Source organism: Tenrec ecaudatus, chromosome 12, assembly GCF_050624435.1.
Source record: "Tenrec ecaudatus isolate mTenEca1 chromosome 12, mTenEca1.hap1, whole genome shotgun sequence".
NCBI lineage: Eukaryota > Metazoa > Chordata > Mammalia > Afrosoricida > Tenrecidae > Tenrec > Tenrec ecaudatus.
The window spans coordinates 80,932,979-80,959,588 of NC_134541.1; the positions used below are offsets into that span (position 1 = coordinate 80,932,979).

The 26,610-nt window shown below is 41.2% G+C and overlaps 1 pseudogene; it reads right to left on the reverse strand.

Moving 5' to 3' along the window:
- Positions 1–19,010: 19,010 nt before the first annotated feature.
- On the reverse strand, positions 19,011–22,754 carry LOC142422728 (ATP synthase peripheral stalk subunit b, mitochondrial pseudogene; annotated as a pseudogene).
- Positions 22,755–26,610: the final 3,856 nt, after the last annotated feature.

A 26,610-nucleotide genomic window follows, 5' to 3' on the forward strand; every position in this document is an offset into this window, starting at 1 on the left:
TCTGGTGTAGAAAAGGGAAATTGATTACAAGAATCTACATATAGCCTCCTCCCTGGGGGATGGACAGTAGTAGAGGAGAGCGCGGGGGGAAATGTCAGACAGTGTATGATATGACAAAATAATAATTTATGAATTATGAAGGGTTCATGAGGTAGGGGGAGAGGGGAGGGAGGGGGAAAATGAGCAGCTGATATTAAGGGCTCAAGTAGAAGGCAAATGTTTTGAGAATGATGATGGCAACACATGTACATATTGCTTGACACAATGGATGGATGTATGGATTGTGATAAGAATTGTATGAGCCCCCAATAAAATGATTTTAAAAAATTATGAGAGACAAGAATGGACACTTCATTAAAAAAAAGCATTGGGTAAATTAATGACTATCAGTATAATTACCTCATGCCTCAGGAGATGATTTATAATACTCTTTGCCTTAAAATTATAATGGCATCTCTATTGTGAAACAGAGACATGCATGCATAAACCATAAATATATGAATGGGTTTGACATTCGCACTTATTTTAGCCACAATTTAAGAATAATTAGTTATAATACGCCACTGCTTGATGCTTGTCCTCTTACTGAGATCACTTAAAATATGAGTTCTAGGGAAAAGTGTGGCACCTGCTATTCAGAAAGAATAGTGTGTGGGATCTTAAAGTCCAGTCTTCAAACAAGCAGCTTCACAGTTTGTGAAGCGTCAATGAAGCCCGCATGGAAAAAGCACACCAGTCTGTCTATGTGACCCAAGGACTGTAAAATATAAAATCCAAACACAAAGGACAGAATAGTGAATACTTAGTTTGCAGAAATCTATGGATTACAGTGGAAGTCTGTTAGTCCAGATAGACTAGAGAAACAAATCCAGAGAGACTCATATGTGTATAAGAAAGAGGCTTATATACAAGAGTAGCTGGATATTGAGAAAACAGCCCAGTCCAGTCCAGATCAAGTCCATAACTCCAATATTAGCCCATATATCTGACATAAATCTATAAAGTCCTCTTCAGACTCATGAAACATATGCAAGGATGCCAAATACAGGAAGATCCAGGCCAGTGGGTAGGACATTTTGTAGATCCAGTGGCATTGTAAGCATCTCAATGCTGGCAGGGGTTTCCACATGGCTTCTCCAGCTCCAGAGTTCTGGCTGCATCAGGGTAGGTCCATGTGGCTTCTCCTCAGGGATGTCTGGCAGGGAGTCAGCCTTGTCAGTAGAGGGTTTCCAAGGAAATGAGCCAAGAGAGAGAAGTGTCTCCCGCCTCCAAGGAGGAAAATAGAGGTGTTCACAGAATTCTCAGGAAAAGACCATGCTCACACAGAGGCCTCATTAGTTATATCTTGATCGGTAGGCCAGACTCCACCCCTTCATTAATAATCTTCACAAATTGACACCAGATTATGTAACTACCACAAAGTCCACAATCCATTCGCAGGGTCGTCACCTGGAGTAAGCCTCTGGTGATTCCCTTCTGAACACAGTACAGAGCTGTGAATAGTCTTGCTGTCCAACAGAGTGCATTGGAAAGTCAGTTATGGCAGCAGTTTTTTTTTAATTTAATACCTTGTCATTTGATTTCCCTTTTGGTCAATTTTAAAGTTTCCATTTTTGATATTTTCTGCTTTCAATTAAGATTTAAATTTTTTCCCCCGGTTTGTCTAATTGTTTGTTTTTGTTTTGTTTTCTAACTGTGTTTTAGATTTTTTCTGTATATGAAATCCAAGATATATAGATCTATAAAGACAGTAACTGGATTGATAATTGTGTATGAGTATAGCAGTGGAGGATGTGGGAAAGTGGTGAATTTGCAGTAAGTATGAGAAGAAAATCTTCTGAAATTGATTGTAGTGATGATTGTATAAATCTTAATGTGGTTAATGATTAAGTTCTCTGATATGTGAAATACATGCCAATGAAAATATTTTATAAAAACATATACTATTAGACAGTATATTTTCAGGTTTTTACACTGTGATAGTTTGCACATTGCTGGTTTTCTAGAAGCTATGCATCTAACATTCTCAACATCAGCAGGTTCAACTATGGTGGACAGGTTTCAGTGGAACTTCCATATTAATACCAATTAAAAAGGCCTAACAATCTACTTTCAAACATCAAAAATGGAAATTCTGTGGATCACAGTAGAATATTAACTAGCTTCCTATGGCCATGGCACCAGGAGAGATCAGTTAGTAGAGGAGGACATCATGTTTGGAGAGGTGGAGAGTAAGTGAGAGTAAGGGAGGCCCTTAGTAATTTAGATCAGTCACAGCAATGGTCTTGAACATGGCTGGTGATCATGAGGATGATATAGAACCAGGAACATTTTGTTCGGTTCCACATAGGTCTCCCTGAGTCAGAGGGACTGGGTGGCAACACTATCTATCATCTCTCTCTCTCTCTCTCTCTCTCTCTCTCTCTCTCTCTCTCTCTCTCTCTCTCTCTCTCTCATCTATCTAGTTAGCTGATATCTCTCTACATATTATGTATCTATCACCTGTCTATTATTACTGTAAGCACTGTCTTCTAATTTAATATAAAGCAAACTGGCCTTCACTTAAGGCACCTGTATACAAAATGGTGCCCATGATTTGAGTGCCTTTAGCTCAGCCCATTATGTGTGTTACTTCCTGTGTGATGAGTCAATCTACACTCCACCTTCCTCTATTTGAAAATCTCTAAATCCTTGTTTGTACAGCAGTCCATGAAATCATTTGGCCCCTGTTTTAAAAACATGAGAATAAACTTGTAAAAATATACATAAACTTGAGCATAATAAGATAGACATTCTTATTCATTTCACAGAATCCCACATAGGCTTTCACTAGGATTTTTTAATCATTGAAATAAAAGCATCAAATTAAAGAAACATTTTTGCATGTGTTTTTTACAGTTCAGTTTGGATCCTACTTTAAAATGCTTGGTACAATAAAAAGAGCTTTGGTTTAAGAACCCATAGACAAGAGTTTCCATTCTAGGCCTTTTCTTGCCTATTATGTGCTAGAATGTTCTGTATTCCTGTATTAGGAAGGATTTTCTAGAGAAACAAAACCAGGCCACTCATGATTACAGATAGATAGATAGATAGATAGATAGATAGATAGATAGATAGATAGATAGATAGATAGATAGACAGACAGATAGATTTATATAGCATGAAGGAATATAACAGCTAATCCATCCACACAGCGTACAGAGAGCTCAGTTCAACCCATTTTCGTGGCAGTGAATATACTGGAAGTCCTTCAACTCACACAGGCTGCGGAGACCAAGGTCAAGGAAGCAAACAGTCAAGTCTTTCCTCAGGCAATGCTGTCAGAGTCCACCCACAGCCAGCAAAAAGCAGGGTGGGTCACCAACAGTCAGCAGCTCAAGACCTTAGTGAAGCAGGCCCAATGGGTAATTGAACTCAAGCAATGCAAAGCAATAGGATCCACCAGTTTTAAGCTCAAACAATGCACACACCAGTAGCATCGCAAAGCGAGTCTTGAAGGAACCTCAAGCTCCACCGATAAGATCCATGAGTTGGTTTGCCCCACAGGTGGCTAATTACAAGTTGAGGCAGAGAACTAGTTAAAGCAGCAACATGCTGCTCTGATTCTTAAAACAGTCAAGTTCAATCCTTATCTATCTTATCTTAATCTTACCTAATTATTCCATTGATGTGAAGTATGGGATTAGGCCTCTGATGGCTTCGAGCCAGGGCCAGGCTTTCTATTAGCCAGTTTCACTAAGTAGCATGGTCTCTGAAAAATTCAAATGGCAATTTCGCCCCCTGAGCACAAAATATACATTTATCATTTTTTGCCATTTCAGAGAGGATTATAACCAAAGACAAAAACCAAACAAAATAATCAAAATTTTAATTCCCCATATTATTTCCAGGAAAACCCAAGTAAACTGCATGGACATATCTGACCTCTGGCTAGCCAAAGAAGAAAACCTACCAAGAGACAGAGGTCAAACAACCATCTGCTCTCCATCTTCATGGTTTGTTTCTCTAGTACCCCACTCCCAAGATACCATAATGTGTTCATCTGGGTTGACTAGAGAAACAAAGTCATAGACACTCATATGTGTGTAATAGAGAATTTTATATCAAAGAATAATAGTATATTAAGAAAACATCCCAGCCCAGTCCAGATCAAGCCCATAAGTCTGATATTAGCCCATATGTCCAATACCAGTCTTTAATTTCTTCTTCAGACTCACGCAACACTTGCAATGATGCCGAATGTAGGAAGTTCACAGGCCAGTGTGTGGAAAGTCTTGTGGATGCTGTGGCGGTGAAAACATCTCAGTGCTGGCATGAGGCTCCTCCAGCTCCAGGGCTCTGGTTCCATCAGGGTTCTCCATGTGGCTTGTCAGCAGGAAGACAACCTGAATGTGAGAGCATCAGGCTTCCACTGAGCTATTTATCTCCTTCATGCCTCCAAATGAGGTGACCAAGCTGTGACCTGATTGACAGGCTAGACTCCACCCCTTCACAAGTTGACAGGAAATTATGTAGCTGCCATAACTCCCATTTTTTTTCCTCTCTGCTTCTAATCATTTTTTGTCTTGGATTTTGATTATCGTTGCTTTCATTTCACCCTTCCACTCATGACAATGATACGATTGTCTCCAATGGAAAAATGGGGACTTTGATACTCAGTTGCACAGCTAGTAAGTGAGGAGGCAGGAATTAGAAATCAGGACTATCAGACTCCAAAGGTACTCCATGGCTATGATTTGTAGGGGTGAGGCTGCCCTCTTAGGCCTTGACTAATCTTTCAAGCTTTCCCTGAACCCCTAAAGGTGAAATATGGCCTCCCCCCTCTGTGGGACCCATCTCTTGGGAATTATTGCTCCTCTACCCACCCTTTGGCAAAATATGTATGTGGTCACAGAAAGAGAAAGCGAAACATCTTTGGCTCACATCTTTATCACAACCAGGATGTCCCATACCAACCTTCTTCTCTGAAAATCCCAAGCCATAATGATGGGGAATATTTTCCCAACTAAAAACCAGAGCACATTTCCTTACAATGGGATTTTTCTGATGTTTTGATTCATGTTTATTTGCTGAGTTTTTCTTTTGATGAAAAGATAGATGTAAATCTACAATGAAATGCAATAAATAATTAATTTGTTGTGTTCTTTTAAAAAACTTTCACTTTGAATTGGAAGAAGGTTTACAGAACAGATCATCAGTTTTGTATTCAATAAATCATACATATTTTGCTTAATCTCATCCATTGAAATCCCCTCGGTGTATCCTCATTTATTCCACTTTTTCATTTGTCCTTCCTTTCTAACCTTTTGAACTTGGTCTCCATGTAAATATTGTCCTTTTAATCTTGTTTGGTTCATTATTCTTAAGTGTGCATACATCCATAGCATTATGGTTCCCTTTATAGACCTGTCTCCATTTTTTGATGGAAAATTGAGCCATAGGTATGACTTCAACTCCAGACATAAAGGCTATTATCTTGGGGCTTCTACCAGTTTCTATCAACAAGTATTTTCTCTCATTCCATTCAGGACTTTCTTTTTGAATAGATGGTACTGGTAGCCAGGAACCTTACGGTTCTTCAGGTCTTAGGACTGTAGAAATTGATGTTTGCATGATTCACTAGTCCACGAGACAAATTATTTCCATATGTCTTTTGATTTTCATCACTCTTCTTTCCTCTGGAAAAGGAGACAGATGTTTGTCCCTCAGATGGCTGCTCACAGAAGGAGGATGAGGAATCTGAGTCTATGTAGAGCCTAACTTCTCAGGCCGAGCAAATTATTCCTTCAAGGTGTTTGGTTATATCTAAGAAATTTTGATCACTTTGTACCTTGTATGGATGTGTTTGCAGCATATACACAAATACCCTCTGCCAAAATGTGTGTGTGTGTACACACACATACATGTATATGTGTATGTATATGGGCATTCTTCTATTCTTATTCAGCTTGTGGGTGTATCCAAGCAACTAAAAGCGAATACAGAATGTGTAGATAGCTGTTTTTACTTTGGTTGTGTTTAACTCTTCCATACCTTAGGGTGTCTTCCCCTGCCTCATTTTTTGATAACTTCCTTCTTATTGCTATTTATTACAATGTTGTGCTTCTCGCTCAAGTCACCTAATCGCAAACCGTAGGCCCAGAACATTCCCTAATACCGAAAGCCAAGAACCAACTATCCCCCATTCTGCTTTATTTATTTATTAACTTGTTTATTTATTTATTTCCTTTTCTCCCTTCTTCCTTATCAGAGAACCTCCTAACCTGTTTGGGGCCTAATGAGTATCCATTTGTTCTGCTTATGCATGTGTCTGCTTCTGCAGTTAGGCAGCTGGGTTAGTCTGGGTTGACCAGAGAAACAAATCCAGAGACACTCAGGTGTGTAAGAGAGAACTTTATATAAAAGAGCAATTGTACATTGAGAAAAGATCCCAGCCCAGTCCAGATCAAGTGCATAAATCCAATTTTAGTCCATCTGTCTTATACCAATTTATAAATTCCTCTTCAGACTCACGCAACACATGCAATGGCGCCTACTGCAGGACAATCACAGGCCAGTGGGTGACCAGTTTTGTGGATCCAGTGGCGGTATAAGCATCTCAGCGCTGGCGTGGGTCTCCACGTGGGTCCTCCAGCTCCAGGGCACTAGCATAACTCCATGTGTCTTGTCATCAGGAACACAAAGCAGAGAATCTGTGTGTCCTGCCTCTAGGGAGGAATACAGGAGTTCCCAGAATCCTCAGAAGAAGGCCATGCCTACACGGAGCCCTCATTGGCTATGGTCTAATTGATAGGCTAGACTCCTCCCCTTCGCAAGTTGACAGGAGAATATGTAACTTCCATAGTAACAGAATCCCTCACCTAAAACATTTGAAGGGAATGTGTAGACCACCAATCTGTGTCTACTCTAGAAAGTCGTTTGTTGACTGTGGGTGCCCACCATTCAAGTTGACTTTGCATTCTCTTCTCTATGTGAGCAATGGGTTGTTTCACTCACTGTATGTATCTGAGGTGTGCTTTTGTAGTGACCTCAGACTTTGACCCGACAGAAGGAGAATGGCATTCCTAAAACTGAGACTGTTTTGGCAAGCCTGTATTTGTGACTGTATTATTGAAAGCAGCTAACTTCCTGGCCCTTGACCACTGACTTCTCCAAAGCTTGGTGCCAGGGAGGCTATTGCTGGCGGCTCCTTCCTTTAGAATATGTAAAGACTCATATTATTTAGAAGTGCCTGCAGACACCATCACTCTTGAGATCCTTTGTCTTTCAGATTATGCTTGTGTGTGTCTGTGTGTGTGCATGCAAGCACGCATGCATATGCAGTTTTGACAAATAGAATGATGTCCAAGACTTTCTGAAATTTTCATTCCAGTAGGAAATTCCAGATCAGTGCAATGAAACTATGCCTTTGGTTTTGTTCTGTTAAAATGAAAGGAAGCAATCTTTTGGGAGGATCTCTTTTAACAATCCACCCCGCTGCTTCATAGATATTAAGTTTTAAATAATTATATCTTCTAAAGAGAATTTAAACAAAAATGAGCTCATTGTTTCATTTTTATGAAACAAAGACATTTATACTTGACCATCAGAGATTCTAATTGGCATGTGGTTCATGCTTATGAGACCTGCAGAGTTGATAGAAGAGCAGCTAAAGCAAAGACATTTGACATTTTAGTTTATTCATGCAGCCTTGGTGAGGGCACATGTATAATTATCATTAAGCTGTTTGAAATAGTACAGGATGGCCAGTGTCCACTATTCCAGCATCACATCCCAGGAGAAGATTTCAAAATCGGTAGGTGAACATAATTTCATTTATGCTTACTCAACTGCAAGAAATCCCTACCGGTTGTTGGAGTGATAAAAGAGGAGGCAGATCTTTGCTCTTGATGGGTTTGTGATTCATAAATCAAACCAATTATTTGGTCCTGAATAGCATAATAAATATTTCCATATATTAAATAACTGACTGTTATGTGAAGATGGTGGAGGGAAAGCAAGAATTATAAAGGGATTCCCTCCAAAGATACTCTAACAATGTGATTGTGATACCTGAATCCTGTGTAACACCCCCATTTGATATCCAATGTCTAGAGTCTCTAGTCTGTTCCTTGATGCACAAGGCTTGTATCAGGGGCTCCTGGACAAAATGACAGGCATCTCTTATTACGAGGCACGCAACCTCCTGGCCTGGTAAATAGCAGCTTGCCTCATGTGCTGCGTTCTCACCTGGCCAGAACTCCCTTGCTCCTTGTCTACTTCATGGCTTTGTGTTTATCTCCTATCCCAGCTTCCTGTTCTTTCTACTGAGTTCCTTTGTCTGAACATCCCCCGTGAGCCTACTTGATTCAGGATCAATGCTCAGTGGATGCTTATTGGTTGACTCATTGAGATCTCTGGTTCTTCTGGCTGTGGCTGTAGACTGTGATCCCTTGGCCTTATTGGAAACTCGACCCTCTGGAAGATAAGAGCTCCATCTAACTTCTTTTGTCTTCACTTCTTTCCCCAACACAGGCTTGGGTTGTATCCAAGGAACCCTAAGAGACTACACAGATGCTTAGATGTGTTCCTTACACAAATCGGGCTTCCTCTTGTAATTTCAGGGTAGGATTCTCAGCAACAGAAGATGGAAACCATTAGAAATGGAAGGTCGTGGTAAGCATGGAAAACTCCCGGGGAGCTATAACACAAGATGTGGCCTCATGCTTCTCTCTAGGTCAGGAGATGTACTTTGTTAAAGCAGTAAGCAATGAGGGCCTTCGTTGGGGGAAGCAGTCAACCTTCGGCTCATAATAATTGATCCTGGGCAGAGTGGCAGGGATGGCTTGTTATTGGTCATCAAGTCTCCATCGGTGTGGCTACTGAGTCCTGAATGGAACAAACCAAACTAATTGACTTTTAGTGTCTTCAACTTATCTTGCCTCTAAAACATCCAGCCTGTATCCCGTGTCCAGTGATAGAATGAATTGTGTGAGTGCAGGGCCTTTAGCCTATGTCCAGAGAGAAAAGCCAGTAGTTCTATCACAGTTTCAAGGAAAACATTGAGTTTTATTGGGATGGTTGATGCAGGTTGGGATAAACAGGAAGCCAACTTGGACTAGGAATTTATTATGTAGGATATTTATTGGAGACAGGCTTTGAGTCAGACACCTCTTTGTGGGAGAGGAGAGGAAGCCAGTTGGGTAAAGGAAAAGTTGTCTTACAATGAAGGATTCGTGACAATCTTGGCAGACTTGTGGGCTCACAGAAGTGGATTTGGCCCACCGGAGTTATCCAACATGGGACAAGTTAAATTATTTTACACCCTTACCTTCATCTATTGTTGACCATAGGCTATCCTGCAAAGGTAGAGCTCGTGATTGAGGCAGATCTGTGAAGCTCTCAGAGTTCTCTGAAGAGGTGGTCAGCAGAAGGCTGCATCGGCAGCAGAGTCAATTCCATGCTTTTAGGGGGAATTGGGTAATGCACTTCTATGTCCTTGATGGTGTGTGGGGCGTCCTGTTAATAGGAATCTGTGGATAGTAATGACTGCCATCATCAGACTAAAAACCATATCCTAATTCTAAAAAGAAAGTGAGAGGAGTAGGCTTGAATTCAAAGAATAGGTAGGAGGTCAAGGATATGATTTCAAGCTCTGGGGAAGGGCATCAAGGGCTAAACAGAAACCCAGGCAAACTAGACATGATTTTTGAGATGGCTGGGAAAGCACCAAGAGAATATGCATCCATCTTTGCCTTTTCCCCCCATGGTCTGAGGCCTGCAACCAGAAACAGGACCGGCTTGAGCAGAAGACGTTATTGGTGGCTGCACAGAGTGACTCCAGATCCTCGTCATTGGGCATGGCCTTTCTGCTTCTGGCTTGGGTCAGGATGGAGATTTGTTTAAGGGCTCATGTGATAAAGCATGTAAAGTTCTTACCTTCAGCAATCATCTTAGTGTTGGTGGTTATTAGTATTATTATTCAATGGTCATTAATATCATTAGTTATTAAATGCAACAGAGCAGATTGGGCAGGGCAGCAATGGATCCCCAGGTAGTGTGTGTGCTTGCTAATTATCTTTTAAAAGATGCTTACTGGGTGTCTACCACACTTAGCTGGGGGTGAGGGGTAAAGGAAGGACATCATGCTCAGAAAAGTAGAGGGGAATCCCAAAAGAGAAAGGCCTTCTACAGAATGGATTGACACAGTGGCTGCAAAAAAGGGCTCAGCTAGAAGGAAAATTGTCAGGATGATGCAGGACCGGCAGTGTTTCATTTTGTTGTGAATTGGGTCACTACGAGTTGGTGCTAATTTGATGACACCTAATAACAACAACAAGTACTGCTGTAACACAAATTTTAGAAATGGATAAGTTTGAAGAACAGAATTATATTTTTCCACAGTTCTGTAGCTTATAGGTCTGACTCGGGGTTTTGGCCATGTTAACTCCTTTCTTGTCTATAGTTCTTGATTCTTTCTTGGTGATTCTTCGATGGGTCTGTCTTACCTAGTATGAACTCATCTCTGTCTAATCTCTTCTGTTTATAATTTGGACATGATTATATTGGCATGGTTTCATTAACTTAATATTCAATTGTGGAAAGTGATTACATTGTATTATATGTTATCAAAAGATGTAGAAACGATTGCTGTTGAGCTGATGCTGACTCTTAGAAATGCCATATGTACAGAGTAGACCCAGCACACCAAAGAGTTTGGGAAGCTTATCCCCAGGCTTATTTTCTGAGTAACCTCTGGGTGCGTTTATACAGCCAAACTTTGGTTGGTAGTTGAGTGTGTAGCTGTTTGTCTCCACACAGGTATTCCTCCACAGATACAGCATTTGGAATTCTGATATGTATGTTTCAGGGAATACAGTTCAATCTGTCAGAGAGGTCAGGGTGGCCTACATGTGAAGCAAAGATAGTTTATAATCTTATTTCTAGTAGTAAAGAATTTCAGACTTTTTACCTCCTTCTTGGAAAACCAAGAATAATTTCAAGCTTTCATTAATTTGTTTATTTAAAATTTACTGAATTTATTTATGTGTCAATCACTCTTCTATGTATAGTGAAATAGCAGAGACCAAATAGGTCTGTCTCCATTGAGCTTATACTTTAGGCGAGGGAGAGCAATAATAAACAAAATATACTGTATAGCAGATCATGATAAATGCAGGGAAGAAAATGAAAGAGTGGAAGAAGAATAGGGCTACTTTGTAATCAATCATGTGTGCTATTTTCTGTAGTATGGTAGGAGAGTTGGGGAGAAAATTATATATATGAGCAGCAACCTAAAAGCAGTAAGGGGGGTAGCTTAGCAGATATCAGGGGAAAACACAGGCAAGTCAATGGTCTGAGTGAGTTGGGAATAAGTCTGGCAGGTTCCATGAATAGGAAGAAGCAAGTGAGTGTGGAGAGAGGGCTGAAGCTTCTATTTTTGGGCTGAGTGAGTTTTAGCCAGGCCTGGCCACATGCCATAATGGGTGGTATGTTCCAGGAATCTTGAGCTACTTAGGATGTCCATGCTGGTTGGTGGGAGGCCTGGCAGCTCAGCCTCCTGACAGATTGAGGCTTGCTGTAGCTAGACCTGCTGTAGAGAGAGGCAAGCATGAGTTGAAAGAACTGGACATGGCCTTCTCTGATTCAGAGGGGCCAGTGGTTCTCTGAGTTCTCCTATTTGAGTTCACACTCAAAATGGCTAGTCTCCATTTTCACCAATAAATTGTGGAGAGTAGTCTTTAATTATGGAAGCGTAGCCAACCAAATCAACTTTCAAATAAATTATGTATTGGCCTGAGAGTAAGGGAGCTGGCTGAATGAACAACATGTTCATTTTGATAAAATGCCTACAAACTTGCAGGGCGCGGAAGCAGGGGGGTAGTGATGGGGGAGGATGGGAGTGATGATTAGATTAGAGGATGCCTGTTGTAACTCAAGAAGGGCCTTTCGTTCCTTTTTAGGCTCTCTTTTTGGATCCTGTTTTATTAAAAAGAAAACAAACAACCAAAAACCAAATGCAGCAGCTTTGCAATGTGAGTGAGGGTCATTATCTGTTTACCTAGGTCAGGGGCTTGTAGAAAGGGCTGCATCAGAGGGAGCCCGGACATGGAGGACTGGATTCCATGCCAATGCAGACATCAGGCAGTCTGAAAGGTTTGGAGCAGGAACTGGGAGGGAAATATCTTGTGCCCAACTAGGAGTTGGGATGGTGTTTTCACTCTTGCCTGGTTGTGATCCACATGGACGTGGGACCTGATGACAAGGTCACTGAGTGGATCTCTCCATCCTGAAATACAGGTGATAATGACAAATCAGGCCTGGCACCTTGGCCACACGCATTAGCCCTCTCCTCACCCTCCATGCCATGGAAAACCCAGGTAACAATGAAAAGGATTCATCATGATTCTCCTGGAGAATCAGTGGCCCTCTAAGGGTGGTGGTTACAGGCACTGGCCCAGAATTGATGTTTGGGGGCTGTTGAGATCCATCGTGCCAAAGAGGTTTCCTTCAGGTTCTGGCTGTGTAGACAAAACCTTTTTCTATTCTAACATCAAAGGTTGCATCTTTGATCCCATTTCTTGATTTTCTTTTTGCTGTGCCAGGTATTGCAGAGTCCCATCGCTCCAGCAGCAATAAATTCAGAGGGAGGAATGATATGCAGGGCGTAGAAGCAGTGTCTCTGGCAGTAGAAGGGCCTTGGGAAGGGTAAGGTTGCGTAGAGAAGAGGTATAGCTGTAGCCCAGGTGGGGATGGAGCATGGTGGTGGGGCAGGAGGAAAGTCAAGGGAGATGGAGGAAGGAGTTGGGAGTCAAGGGACATTTATGGAGGTCTAGACAAAGACGTGTACATGCAAACATATATATGAGGATGGGGAAATAGATCTTATTATCTACATTTATAGGTTTAATATTAAGGTGGCGGAAGGACCTTGGGCCTCTACTCAAACACTCCCTCAATGTATGAATACCTTCTTTTATTAATTTGGTACTCTATGATGCTCACTCTCCCGACACAACTGCTGAAGTCAAAGTGGGTGAACAAGTAAATGTGGTGAAGAAAGCTGATGGTGCCCGGCTATCAAAAGAGATAGTGACTGGGGTCTTAAAGGCTTAAAGATAAACAAGCGGCCATCTAGCTCAGAAGCAACAAAGCCCACATGGAAGAACACACCAGCCTGAGTAAGCGAGTGATCCCAAAGGGATCAGTTAGCAGGCATCAAAGAACAAAAAATCATCATATCATTGGCTGCACACCTCCATGATAGGATTGCTGAAGACAAATGGGTGCATAAGCAAATGTGGCGAAGAAAGCGGATGGTGCCCGGCTATCAAAAGAGATAGTGTCTGGGGTCTTAAAGGCTTGAAGATAAACAAGCGGCCATCTAGCTCAGAAGCAAAAAAGCCCACATGGAAGAAGCACACCAGCCAGTGCGATCACGAGGTGTCAAAGGGACCAAGTATAAGGCATCATGCAAAAAAAAGAATGTGTGTGTGTATGTGTGTATATATATATATATATATATATATATATATATATATATATATATATTTATATATATACCACATTGAATGCAGGGGGAAGTGCAGAGTGGAGACCCAAGGCCCAAGAGTCGGCACCTGGAGATCCCCTCATAGAGGGGCTTAGGAGAGGAGATGGGTCAGTCAGGGTGCAAGGTAGTACCGACGAAGAGCACAGCTTTCCCCCAGATCCTGGATGCTTCCTCCCCCCAACTACCATGATCCGAATTCTACCTTGCAGGGCTGAATAGGGCAGAGGTTGTACACTGGTACATATGAGGGCTGGAGGCACAGGGAATCCAGGGTGGATGATACCTTCAGGACCAAGGGTGTGAGGGGCGATGCTGGGAGAGCATAGGGTGAGTGGGTTGGAAAGGGGGAACTGATTACAGGGATCCACTTGTGATCTCCTCCCTGGGAGAGGGACGACAGAGAAGGGGGGGGAAGGGAGACTCCGGATAGAGCAAGATATGACAAAATAATGATGTATAAATTAAAAAGGGCACATGAGGGAGGGGGGAGCGGGGAGGGAGGGGGAAAAAAAAGAGGACCTGATGCAAAGGGCTTAAGTGGAGAGCAAATGCTTTGAGAATGATTGGGGCGGGGAATGTATGGATGTGCTTTATACAATTGATGTATGTATATGTATGGATTGTGATAAGAGTTGTATGAGTCCCTAATAAAATGTAAAAAAAGAAAAGGGAAAAGAAAGAAAGAAAAGAAAATGATTAGGGCAAAGAATGTACAGATGTGCTTTATACAATTGATGTATGTATATGTATGGATTGTGATAAGAGTTGTATGAGTCCCTAATAAAATGTAAAAAAAGAAAAGGGAAAAGAAAGAAAGAAAAGAAAATGATTAGGGCAAAGAATGTACAGATGTGCTTTATACAATTGATGTATGTATATGTATGGACTGTGATAAGAGTTGTATGAGCCCCTAATAAAACGTTTAAAAAAAAAAAAAGAAGGGCCTTGGGAGCACAGACGACGAACTTAGCTTAGGGGGAGGCACTACAGACGTGCTAGTCATAGGAGAGGAGAGTTTTGCAAGTGGAGGGTGGGGGCTAGAGAAGCGCATCAGTAGGGCACCCCCCACTTCCCAGTATGGAGGTGGATGTGCATAGAGTGTGACAATGTCCCATCTGTTTACAGGGCCCTGGAAGTTCCTTTCTGTCCTGTTCTTTGGAATGTCATGAATGAGAATGGGGCTAGACCGCATGTTAATCTAGCCCTGCAAAGTTACTGGTTGTGACTTTTGCCATCTGTCAAAGGGAAATAGTAATGGGATCCAGCTAACAGGATGGAAAGATCTAACACATACGAAGCAATTAGAACAGTTTCTGGCAGGTAGCAAATACTCTTCATCCCCCCATTTAATAGGGGAATAAAAATATTCAGTGAGTGTGAGTACAAAGCTACTTAAACAGAAGTCTCGCTGTTTCCTTCCTCCTTTTCTTTACTCCCATTTTCTGTCTTCCTTCCCTTTTCCTTCTCCCATCTTTTTTCCCCCTCTCCTTGTTCTGACACTTCACTGTTTCCTCAGCTGACCTCCCCACCGAGGCCTACTGGCACTGAGTCCTGGAGCGCTGCTCATTGTTTGGTGAGACCAAAAGTGTCTCTGGAGGGACTGGCACGCTGAGTAACAGGCTGGCCTAGAGCTTCCAGGGCAGGGAGGGTAAGCTAGGCCCCCAGTCTATCTTTGTCTTTCCCCAACCCATGCTCAAGGTCACCTTTGCCATGGGCAGAGGGGAAGCTGGACCTGGGATCTGTCTTCTGAGTGTGTACACAGAGGCTGTTCCCTCCACTGTTGTTCTGATCAACGGCAACCTGACCAGTCTTCCGTCAAGAGGCTCTCCAGAACCCTCATCCTTGTGGTTTCATTTCCATCAATGTAACTATACACCTGGGAGCTAGTTTTTAAGTCAGGTAATTATAGCTTCCTTATGGCCTTTCCTCCACAGAAAGCACAGAAAAATAGCAAACTCTGAGTCCCAAGACCAGAACAGAGGCCTAAATTAGTGAGTATATAGGTTTTGCCTTCAGAAACTGCGGTAGTTACATAATCTGGTGTCAATTTGTGAAGGGGTGGAGTCTAGCTTGCCAATCAGGTCACAGCTTGATGACCACATTTGGAGGCACCATGGAGGTAAATAGCTCTCTGGAGGTGGCACACAGACACTCCCTGTGAGACATTCCTGTTGACAAGACACATGGAGCTATCCTGATGGAGGTGGAGGAGCCACGTGGAGACCCATGCCAATGCTAAGATGAGTTGTTTCCACCACCACTGGAGCCACAAGATTTTCCACCCACTGGCCTGTGATCTTCCTGCATTCAGTGTCATTGCATGTGTTGAGTGAGTCTAAAGAGGAATTTATAGACTGGTATTGGACATAAGGGCTAATATCAAACTTATGGGCTTAAACTGTACTGGGCTGTGATGTGTTCTTAATATATAATTATCCTTTGATATAAAGTTCTTTCTTATATACAAATGAGTGTTCATGAATTCATTTTTCTAGTCAACCCAGAATAGCATGGAAACCATTGATGATGCAAAGCTGAGAAGTAACCCCTCTCCTATCTATCTATCTATCTATCTATCTATCTATCTATCTATCTATCTATCTATCTATTGAGATCACTGCCCAAACCAATCTAGTTTATGTATAAGTATACTTATTTTTACTAAAGTCAAATTGGCAAAAATATTGGAAGTCTTCTGCATGCTATTTTTGTGCTGCAAATGCACCTCCAAGTTAGGGGGCAAAATGCAATATTATAATTTATAATATTATTATTCACAACAACCACAATGCCAATAATCCCACTGACCAGCATGCATAGCTTTTCCTGCTATGACTTCATTCCAGCTGAGTTACCCATATACCAGGACCAGGGCTATTATCTGAAATTACCTAGCATCTCTCAGTTGAAGTGGGACACCACGCCCCAAGGCCTGCATTTTCTGTCCTTGCAAAGGTATTGCATTACCAACTCAAATTGTTAGTTTAAATAGAGCGGTAGACTCTGGGCATGTCAGACAGAAACAACCAAATTGTTGCACACACTGGATTAGGTAGAGATCCTCAATCCCTTGAAATATGACGTGTGTATGGCCTTGAGAAAAGAGGGGAGTGATGGGGCAATGGCAGAATTTTTGCCTTTCATGTAGGTGACCAAGGTTAGATTCATGGCCAATACAGCTCATGCGAAGCCACTACCCATTTTCAGTGATGACATGAGTTGCTATGCTAAGAAACATGTTTTAGTGGGGCGTTAGATTAAGACTAGAAAGGCCTAGTGATATGTACTTCAAAAAAATCAGTCAATTAAATTCCTAGGGATAAATGGTCCAATCCTCAACTAATTACCATGAAGATGATGAAGGACCAGGCAATGCTTCCTCTATTGGGACTGGGTCAGCTTGAATGAGAGATCAACCAAATGACAACTAACAACAGCATGACCACTCAGAGAGCCAGAGAGATTCCTGTAAGACTTCTGGGTTCTGCAGATAAGAAGAGATCAGTTTGGGGAAGTTCTCAAAATATCATTTTGTTGGATTTGGGTTTCAATATATATAAAGACAGGTATTATATATAAGTAGATACTATGTACAAAGATAGATATTATTTACATAAAATATACCTTTCAACTTTTCTTTGATGTGTGACAAGCATACAGAAAATATACATCTAGCACAAAGATGTAGTTCAATGAATTTTCACAGCATACTCGTGGAACTAGCCACCCGATTAACATACAGAACCTATTGAAAGAGCAAACCAGTGTTCTATTCAACAAGTTATACAAATTTAGTTTCATGTTATTGATTACAATCCCCATAATGCAGCACCATGTACCCCACTTTATTCCTATATTTTTCAATCTCCCTATCCTTCCTCCCCATTCTTGCTTTCAGAACTTTGTTTTCTTTTTTGTTTTGTTTTCTCCTCTTTTCTTTTTTTACATTTTATTAGGGGCTCATACAACTCTTATCACAATCCATACATATACATACATCAATTGTATAAAGCACATCCATACATTCCCTGCCCCAATCATTCTCAAGGCATTTGCTCTCCACTTAAGCCCCTTGCACCAGGTCCTCTTTTTTTTTCCCCCTCCCTCCCCTTTGCTCCCTCCCTCATGTGCCCTTGGTAATTTATACACCGTTATTTTGTCATATCTTGCCCTATCCGGAGTCTCCCTTCCCCCCTTCTCTGCTGTCCCTCTCCAGGGAAGAGGTCACATGTGGATCCTTGTAATCAGTTCCCCCTTTGTTTTTGAGCAAATACTGTCTGAATAATCTTAAAGCGTCATTGAGTTTTCCTTTTTTGGTTAAACCTTTAGATGCACCTAGGTGTCTAGTTTTTAGAAAGTTCTTGGCAAATCATTTGACTTCTGTAGGTAGATGATTTATACTTTGGTTCTCAGTTCTTTTTCATTGGCGTATGTGTCTGTCTTTGTGCCAAAAGCAAGCTGCTGTTACTAACACAGCTGTGCTGTATGCTGAAAATTCAGGAAGTGCGAGGGCTCTTACTTCGTTGTTCTTCTTTAGTCGTTTTGATTCTTTGGGGTCTTTTTACTTTTTGTAGAATTCACCTGTGAAGCCATCTGGTCTTGGGATTTTCTTGGTTGGGAATTGCTTGATGACCTCTATTTCTTCTAATGCTACGTCTTTTGAGGTGTTTTTAAGTTGTGTTCATTAATTTACATAAGTGGTGTATTTCTAGATATTCATACAGTTCTTTGAGGTTATCAAATTTGTTGGAGTAGTCTTTCATAGTAGTATCTTTATATCATTTGAATCTGTTGGGATGTCGCCATTTCCATATCTAAATGTAGATATCTACATCCTCTTTTTTAGTTTATATTTTCCAGTTGTTTGTCAATTTTGTTAATATTTTCAATAAGCCAACTCTTGTTTTATTTTTCCTGTTCATTTATTTCTGCTCTATTCTTTATGATTTCTCCAGTTGGTGATGATTTGTATTGTTTTTTTTGTTCTGGTTGTTGGAGGGTTTGTGTTGATTTTGGATTTCTCTTCTTTTCTCATGTATTTGTTGATTACTATAAATTGACCTCTGATAACTACTTTTGCTGTGTCCCAAATGTTTTGGTATGTTGTGTTATCCTTATCATTTGTTTCAAAGGATTTAGCAATTTCATCCTTTATTTGATCTACTGGTAATGGTATTTTTCCCTTTTTGGGGGGCCATGTTTTAGTTGTTATTTTATTGCAAGATGGGAGAGTTAATGATAAATATAAACTAAACATAGTAGTCTTTAGTTGGATACGCAATGTCATTAGAACCAAACTGGTTATTAAAGCAATCATGGAACAACTTAAAATACAGAATAAGAATAGTTAAAAACATCTTATAAGCCAATAATTGTGTTTTATGCTCTCAATATATAGAACTCCAACTTCATTTTAAGGTTGAACTGTAATTTGAGTAGATAGAAATATTCAAAGAATGATTTTATCACAAACAAGTTTCTATTTAGTCAATTTTAGCTGTCTCAATTGGTATAGACACATTAACATAACGGGCTGTGCTTGAGTTCTATTTGAAAGAAGCTTTTAGGTCTTGAATGCACTTGGCAATCGCTTCCTTTTCCTGCTGTGTGGAGATGCTTTGAACCGCATTCTTCTGCACCCAGTTGGTCATGTACTCTTGTTCCTTTCAGCGTGACAAATTTTGCCCAGATATATGACAGTCCAGGTGATTCTTTACCTCCTTGGGTGCTTTGTGCAGCCATTCCCAGTAAGAAAGCTCCAAGGCCATAGCGATATTACTTCTCTGAACCTCAGAAATGTCATGGGGTTTCTGGACCAGTGCCTGCTGCGCCTTCTCAAAGTCAGCTGCATGTCATGCAGGTCTGCTTCACCTCTTCTGGCTGGGCAATGCTCTCCTCATTGAGTTTATCAGAAAATTGCCTAATGGAGGCACCATATGTTTTTAATTATATAGAGGAGTAAGCCTATTGTAGATACGGTAGAGAAAGTTTCTCAGGTGACCACATACATTGCGTTGGATAGAAAATATGAGATAAACCCAGTTCTGAGCATGTAAGAGCCTGTGACACTAGTTTTAGGATAAAGGAACTGGAAGCATTCCTCAGGGATCAGCCCCAAGGGAACTTTTCCTCTATATTCCATAAGATGTGGCCCAGGGAAAGATTCGAATGCCCTGTGTGAAAGATCCTCGTTGCTTACAGTGTGCCTGGACATAGGAGAGCTGTGTGCTTCACAGTAGAGGCTGCTGTGGTGGCAGCAGAAGGTTGACCCAGGGCAACATTGTCAGGGAGGTTACAGGTGTTGGTCTTAGCATCCCTGTGGCCCTGATGAGAGAGGCTGTCTGGGCCCCCCCCCCCCAGTTTTTTTTAAGTAGTATGTTGCTCAGTCTCCGTGTGTTTGGCTTTATGCTCTTGTTCTTTCTCTTGTTGCTCTCTATTTGTATAGCATTTTGATCTGATAAAATGAATTGTAGAATCTCAATGTTTCCTAATTTGTTAAGGCTTGCTTTATGGCAGTGGTTCTCAACCTTGCTAATACTGCGACCCTTTAATACAGTTCCTCGTGCTGTGGTGACACCCAGCCATAAAACTATTTTTGTTGCTACTTCATAAAGGAGTCGAGACTCACAAGTTGAGAAGCGCTGCTTATGGCCTAACATATGGTCTATTCTAGTGTACATATCATGTGCACTGGTGAAAAATGTATACTGTGCAGTTTGAAGTTAGGTAGAATCCCCCGTATATGCCTTAGAATTTGAGCTCTTTGCTTGTGTTGTCTAGATCTTCTGTTTCATTAGTGGGTTTCTTTGAAGGCTGTATTGAAGTTTCCTAGTCTTATGGTCAAATGGTCTATATCTTCAGCTGTATGACAGTTTCATTGATGGAATTTCAGGGTCTTTCAATGGGAACATATATATTTAATATGTTTATATCCTATTTATCATTCCATTAATCATTATTGTAATGCCCATTATTATCTCTTACATTAGTTTCCTTATAGTCTATTTTAGCAGAGATTAGTATTGCTAACCCAAGTTCCTTATGATTGCCTTCGGCCTGAAAATTTTCCATATCCTTTGATTTGGGAGCTATTTTTGTCTTTATGTGTCTCTGATAGGCAATATATAAATGTTTCCCTCTCCCCATACTCCAATCCTATTTGCTACACTCTGTCTCGTTTGCTGCATTTAATCCATTGATATTCAGTGTTGATGTTATGTAATTTTGTTTATTATATGTGAGTTTGTTGCTGTCCTTTGTTGTATTTTAGTTTGTTGGTTTATTTTTTTCGTTTTTGGTTTTCTTTGATGTCTTTGTTTTTCACCTGATTCTGTCTTGTTTTGAATGTTCCTTTCATTGAACTGGTTTTGGGTGATGGTGACCTACGTGTTGCTCTGAGGTTTGTCTGCTGTTGTTAATGCTCTGTCCATAGGGTTCCATTAATATTACTTGTAATACTGGTCTTGTTTTTACAAAATAAGTTCATTTTTGTCTGTAAAGTCTTATTTTTTCCCTTGTAATTGAGAGATGATTTTGCTGGAGATAGGAATATTGGTTGGCAATTTTTTTCTTTCCGGATTTGGTATCTGGAACTTCACTGTATTTTGGCTGCATAGTGTCCGCTGAGAAGTGCAAGCTTGTCCTGCCCATGTGTTCTTTAGAGGTGGCTGTTCTTATTTCCTAGTTGTACTCCTTTGCTTTGCTCTTTCTGGAATCCCAGTGAGATGTAAGTTTTTACACCTGATGTATCCCATGTCATTCTCTGGCTTTTCCATTGCTTTCTTTGTTGATTGCAATCTCTTGTAGACACCTAAACATGATTCTTTTATGTTCAAGTTCTGACATTCTGGGCTCCATTTTCAGATTACTCTATTGATTTGGGGTGATTTTTGGTTGTTGTATTTATTTTTCTTGTTTCTTTGGGTGTGCTGGCATTTACTATTGTTTCTGTGGCATTGTAGTGCAGCTATAGTGGTGTGTGTGTGTGTGTGTGTGTGTGTGTGTGTGCTACTGGGTCGTGTGGGAGGTAATTGATTCTATCAAGTTATGGGGAAGAAGTCTAATGGGAACCGAAAACATATGGTGAGGAAATAGAGAAAAATAAAAAGAAATGGCTAAGTGGGGAAGGTGCAGAAGAAGGAGAGGAAGGGTAAAATGAAAGTAGTAACCATAGTAGTAATGGGTCATTTTGAATAGAATCAAACATTTGTAAAAATAATGGGAAATATATATTGCAGGGGGAATAATAATACATAATAGATATTGTGTAAATATATTTCACAAGAAAATGAGACATAGAAAGTAGAAAGAAATAGTAGGGAGATTGGGAGAAAAGTGTAAGCAAACAATCAGACTCAAAGAAGAGGATTTATGTATAAATATTTAATAGAACTAGTTGAATTAAAGATGAAAGAAACATAAACAAAAGAGTGAAGGAAGGAAAAAGAGAGGTGATTAAGACATGAGAAGAAGAAAATATAAGCAAGAGAAGGGAATTTTGAATACAGAGAAGAGATGGATGGAAGAGGAGACGAGGGCATGGCTTGGAAGTGGAGCTTGGCTGCTATGGCAACATGAATGTTAGTCTGGGCCTCAGGGGAGGAGAAAACAATCTGGTTTTGAGGGGGCGGGGATCTGACTTAGGTAGATGTGCTTGCTTTCCAACGTCTGCCTGGAGACATTATATCTGCAGGGGCAGGGCCAATTGGAGGAGAAAGTCAGCAGCAGCAAGGCAAAAATTTTAAAAATACAAAAACCAAATAGTGAAAATAAAACCCCAGTTTGTGTAGGAATTCCTGCTCCTTTGGAAGTATTGTGGGCACTCACTCCTTGCACGGGGAAGCGGGGTCCAGGGAGTGGGACACTAGAGAAATAAGAAAGAATTTTCTTTCTTTTAAATGGAGAAAAGTGTTGCTTTCACAGTGAGGATGTCTGAACCCAGCTTTCCATGTGGGCTGATATCCACAGGGGGCCCCCAGAGGCCAGCAAGCAAGAGGTTTGGCTTGGTAGGTTGGAACAGAGCCAGGGAAGGGTCAGCTTATAGAAGGAGGCATGCCATCTGTGCACAGAGAGGCTTGGGCCACTGGAGAAGGAGCAACAGTCACCATCAGCACGTGCTTCTGATTTCTAATGTTACGCAGCTTTGGTCTACTTTGCACTTCAGGCAGTTTTTGGCTTCCAGCTTGCTGAGGAGGTCTTCCCGTTCTTGCTGCTTGGCAGCCATAGTCTTCCAATCTCCCAGCTTTGGAATCTTGCTGACTTTCTCTCTGCTTTACCCCTCCCCCTATGACTTATTGCAGGCTCTCATAATCACACCTCTCGGACAAGTCCCCAAGCTCATTATCTCCAGTGTCTCCTCCACTTTGCCAAGAATACTATACAAAAGACGACTTCAAAAAAGCACATGGAAAATTTTTATTAAAAGATAATGAAAAGTTTCTACAAACTGATAGTTACCTTGCCTGGGTACTATATGCTCCCTTCATTTTAAGGATGCTGAAATCCGCTCTGAGTGCCCCTCACCCACTCCCTTTGTTCAGTTATTATGTCTCAGGATTCCTCTCAGAAAACCTTTAATAAATGATTACTTCATCTGAGTGGGCAGTGATGGGAAAACATATTTTCCAAATGGACCTCCCTGCTTTAGATGGAACCACTCAAACATTCTAGAACAATTTAGATTATATCATCTCCCTCCAACTTCCTCCTCCTATCAGACTCTGATACGAAAATAGCTCTTGCTGTTGCTCATTAGTGTTACCTAGTGAGGGTCAGATTTGTCAGTATGGCACCTGACGCCTGCCTTGAGTTGATCTGATTTTAGAATCCCCTCTTGCATGCAGTATCACCTGCTTGCTCAGCTTGTATTTGGAAGAGGCAAAAAAGAAAAAAAGTAACACCCACTCTCTGACTGCTCAACCAGGCTGTTTGCCAGTTCCAGAGACATGCTATGCTGTCCATTTTTTAAGTAATTACTTGGGCTACCCTGATGGCATCGCTGCCTGTCCAACCTTCTCCTGTGTCCAGACATATCTGGGACTGACAACATGTTGGGGAAGCACACAGAACCACCGATCTTGGAAGAGTCTTAGTGTACTCTTAGATGAAACCTTCATTACCCTCCGGTCCCACTTCTACAGATCAGAGAGCAGTGCTGATGACCCAGGATGGTATCTCTGTGCTTCAAAGTAAGACTGCAATTTCTTTATTCTCCTTAGGCTACCACCATGGCAGGCGGACACCAATTAGCTTGGTACAGGATGAGCTTGGCATCAGTGGTGTTGGGTACAAACTCCATGTGTGTCTTGGACACTGACTGGCTACATGACCGTGAACAGAGCACTGAGCTTCGGATCTCTCTCCTTTGCACAATGGAAATGATAAAAGTGATTTTGTGGGACCGTGTGTGTGATAGCTGCAGGCATCTACTGAAGGTTTAATTTGTGCTAATTAAATCTGAATCTCACCTATGGTGTTTGTATGAGACTCTCCACAGCTGGTGTGGTCCCCTCAGAGACGGGGTGGGCTTTCGTGCACCAACTATCTTCACTCTTCCCTAGCTGATGCTTTTCAGATGCATCGCGTGATGCTCAAGATGAGTAAATTACTTTCAGAATCATGGAGGCTGTGTCTCCTAAGCTTTGGACATTGGTGATGACATGGCAGGATGGTTCATGTTCACTTGTGATACACATTTTAAAGGGAGAAGTAAACCCCAAGTAGATATATAAATAACCATGATGGTTTTCGTTCTTGGAAAGTTCTATGAAGATACAAAAATAGGCGGGGACAGGTTTAGCTGACGGAGTCGAGGAGCACCTCTTCAAGGGCATGGCAGTTGACCGGAGTCCAACATGACTTTGGGAGATGACTTTTAGCCTTCCAGAAGAGACTGTCTCTGATTGAGGGGATAGCGAGTACACAGTGAATGGCCCTCTCTCTATTGGAGCAAAGAGCCACCTACTGCCTCTGCAGATCCTTTTCAGTTCTCAAGATTTTGCTATATAGATTGTTTCATTTTGGTTTTGCTATATAGATCTGGTTGATCTTGATGTAGATTCATAAACCTCAGGGTTCATAACAAATGTCCAGTTCCAGGAACGGATTTGGAGTATGAGTAGATATGGAGAACTGTGTAGTCCAGGAACCCAAGAATCTCTTTATATTATACCCCCTCTATCCCTCCCCTTTCCCCTCCTCCCTCCCAAGCCAGCTTCAGCTGCAAAGTCCCTAATCACTTAACTGGTTTCTCTAGTAGAAGTCACAATTTACAGTTGTTAAAGCAGTTATGGTCAGGTCAGCTAGGTACTTATTGGAGTTAAAATTAACAAAAAAAGAAACCTATCTTTATTATTTAATTAGCTGTTCATTTGCATGTTCTATCAGTTTATGCTTTATGAGACAGCATGACCATGGGACCTATAGTGTTAAGAGTACCCTTGGTATCCTTTTTTTGTGTGTGTGAGAGTGAGTGAGAGAGTGAGTGAGTGAGTGAGTGAGAGAGTGAGTGAGTTAGTGGGAGGGTGAGTGAGTGAATGAGAGAGTGAGTGAGTGAGAGAGTGAGTGAGTGAGTTAGTGGGAGGGTGAGTGAGTGAGTGAGTGAGTGAGAGAGTGAGTGAGTGAGAGAGTGAATGAGTGAGTGAGAGAGTGAGTGAGTGAGTGAGAGAGTGAGTGAGTGAGTGAGAGAGTGAGTGAGAGAGTGAGTGAGAGAGTGAGAGAGTGAGAGAGTGAGTGAGAGAGTGAGTGAGTGAGTGAGAGAGTGAGTGAGTGAGTTAGTGGGAGGGTGAGTGAGTGAGTGAGAGAGTTGAGTGAGTGAGAGAGTTAGTGGGAGGGTGAGTGAGTCACTTGGTATCCTTTAGATAGGACCACACAAGGTGTCAGTGAGAAGAATAAAACTAGAGACATTAATGTGCTAATGTAGCAAATGACAAAGCATTTACCCAGTTGCTTAGTTCCTATGGACCCTAAGGAATTTCTGTGTCTTTGTTTTCTTTCTTCCAACTTTAAACTCTGTGCATTTTACTTTCCAAGAGGTTCTACCTGTAGCTTCCCTTCTCTATTATGTGCTTACCTTTTCTACTGGGTGCTTATTATTTCTCAGCTGGGTCATAGCGGCTTCCCAACTGGTTTCCCAGGCTAAGGGATTCCCTATATTAGACTGTCATAAAAATGGACTGCAGTGGTTTTTAAACTACATACATGTATAGTAAATGTAAGGTGACCAAATGCAGAGAGCCTAGTGTAAAAAAAGCAATGTAGAAAGGAGAAATTTTGAAATTGGATGACCCAGGGTTCAAATCTCCTATTCTGACACTAATGCACTTATTGTTACTTAACCTCAACCTCAGTTTCTCCATCTAGAAAAGGGGACACATAATTGCATGGCTTCCTCAGGGTAATTGTGAAGATAAAAGGTAATCTAGGAAAAAGGTCTGATGCTGTGCTTGGTATATAGTCAGTACTTGCTCTATAGTAATAGTTTTATTTTTAATATCAGTCAGTCCAACAAAGAAATGTAACATGGGACCCAGAAGACCAGCCCTCACTAGCAGAGTTACCTTACATAATCAACTGCCACTCTCTGAGTTCAGACACCATCAGTTCACAATGCTGGGGTTTCTTTGATCAAATCCAGGAGGAAGGCCACCGAAGAGTGAAAATAGAATTTGGGGATCCTAAACGTCTTTGGAGTGACAAGACATACAGAATAAGAACTATTATTTTGTGAATTAGTTAAACCAAAATTAGTTGCTGTGGAGTCTATTCCAGCTCAGCAACCCCTTATGTCCCTGAGCAGAACTGTTCTCCACAGGGTTTTCAATGGCTGAGTTTCAAAGTCAATGGCCAAGCATTTCTCAGCTGAATATGCATGATGCCAGGAATTTTATACCTGTCAATGCAGGTCCTTCCGTTAATCGTGCTGATCAGGTGGATTCATTCTTACCTAATCAATGAGAAAAATGCCAAGAGAGGTTGGTACCTTTCCCAAGATATCTCAGGTAATAGCAGTTATTAGGAATTAGGAATGAAACTCAGATCTGACTAATTTAAAGTCTGTTTTCTTTCCAGAAACTATATTA